Source organism: Tupaia chinensis, unplaced genomic scaffold (genome assembly GCF_000334495.1).
Source record: "Tupaia chinensis unplaced genomic scaffold, TupChi_1.0 Scaffold000146_1, whole genome shotgun sequence".
NCBI classification, from domain to species: Eukaryota; Metazoa; Chordata; class Mammalia; order Scandentia; family Tupaiidae; genus Tupaia; species Tupaia belangeri.
Window position 1 is genome coordinate 11,463,071 of NW_006159616.1, and position 2,035 is coordinate 11,465,105.

General features: G+C 45.5%; 1 protein-coding gene across 1 annotated transcript in view; it reads right to left on the bottom strand.

Moving 5' to 3' along the window:
- TNFRSF8 (TNF receptor superfamily member 8) overlaps positions 1-2,035 on the bottom strand; it is a 102,502-nt gene that overhangs the window by 99,473 nt on the left and 994 nt on the right. The gene's annotated exons all lie outside the window — the stretch shown is intronic.

Here is a 2,035-nt window from a genome sequence, read left to right on the forward strand (position 1 = left end):
TCCCACTCTTACACGAGTAAACCTGGGTGATATTACACACACACACACACACACACACACACACACAAATGGTCTTGGAGAAGACTGGTCTAAGATATCAAAGGCTAGATTTGTTTCTCAGAAGTTGATAGCCAGCAAGATAGCATTGTTGCAAAATCACATGGAGATTAAAAAAAGAATGTAAAATTCAAGGAAATTCAAGCCCTGATTTCTTTTTTCTGTTTTTTTAATAATAGTTTCCCATGGGCCAGCAATTGGTGTAAAAGTTAAGGTGACTGGACGCCACATGGCCCACTTCATGGTTTGAGTCCTGAAACCGGGTAGCTTTAAAATCAATGCCGGGATGGGGCCAGCAGGTAGCATGGTGGTTGAGAATGTTGGACTCCCACATGGTCGACCATGGTTTGAATCCTGGACCTGGTGGCTTGCTTTCTCACTTTCCCGCTTTCTCTCTCAAATTAAAAAAAAATGATAATAACAAATAAAATTAAATTAAAAATAATTCTTTAAAAAAGAAAGAAAGAAAATCAACGCCAGGTACATGTGTGTGCATTCTCAGTCACAAGAGGAGAGGAGAGGAGAAAGGATTATGGAGTAGTTATCCCTCCTGGGGGGTGATTTCTCATTTTTCCTCTCTCTTTCTCTTTATCTCTCTCTCTCTCTAGCAAGCGCAGGTGCTCTATAGCAAACTGAAAATAATAATAATAATAATAATAAGCTCCCTAAACTTTCTGGGAAAATGGAGGTGAAGGAGGCTTGAGGAATCAGAGGAAGTACCTAGCTGGGCAGGCAGCCCCTCCCCCAGAGGCACCTGGATTCCTGCCAAGAAATGACCAGGTGTGGAGCCAATGAGAGACCTCAGCCTCCCTAGTAGGTGGGAAATGCAAATTAAGACAACAAGGATATAGTCCTTTTCACTAGTCACATTGACAAAAATAAAAACCGATAAGATCAAATGTCGGTTAGGATGTGGGAAGGCTGCTACTCTCTTGCGCTGTTGGTGGGAGGGTGGGTTGCCCAGCCAGCCTGGAAGGCAGTTTAGAGGTGTCTTCATTCGAACGCATTTTCACCAGGCAACCTCAGTGTTCTCCTCAGCCTCTTCTCTAGGAAAGAATCACACACATCCCAAAACGTCCACATGGGCTCTACATTGTAATAGCAAACAAGCAAATTAAAAATAATAATAGTTAAAATGAAAAAACTAAAAAAAACAACGGTGGGAATGTGATCACCCAGCCATCTAAGACATAAACTACAGAACGCCCCACTTGGCAGTATTTTAAAAGAAAAGCAGGGAACCAGCAGTTAGCGTAATGGCTATGTTGCTGGACTCCCACGTAGGCGACCACGGTTCACGTCCTGGATCCAGTGGCTTAAAACTCACGCCGGGTGCGTGTGCGTGCGTGCCCAAGATTCCGAGAGGAGAATGGAGGAGAAGGGATTGCGGCGTGACCATCCCCCCTGGGGGGTGATTTCTCGCTTTCTGTCTCTATGTCTCTCTCTGTCTGTCTGATGAGCGCACGCGCCCTATAGCAAAAACCTCTCCAAAAAAAAAATGTTCAAAAGGCGGCTTTGTCTGTAGTGTGCATAGTTTTTGCTTTGAGGGTGTATTCATATATTCCTTGTTTAATGACATATATATTATTCAGAGGGTGCTTCATTTTATAAAAAGCAAATGAGCTTCAATTACCAAACACCAGCAAAGCCCCCAGGTCCCTGTAGCTTCCCCAGACCCCGACACCCAAACTCTTACCTTCCCCAGGTGAGGGCTTAGCTGGGTGGGAGGTCTCCAGCCAGGTTCTCTGGGCATAACACTACCGACTGACCCTTCTGTGGGGACAGGGCATGTCTCACATCGCCCCCCGCTAGTCTGTTCTCCACAGGGCTCTGCCAGGACATGAAGTCGGTGTGGGTCTTTCTCCTGCAGATCTCAGGCTGGGTGTAGACGTAGACCACATCTCATTAAACTCTCCCCACCCAGTGCCTAGGTTGGTGCTGGCCACTAGTAATATTTACTCCTAAAATGATCCTGCTC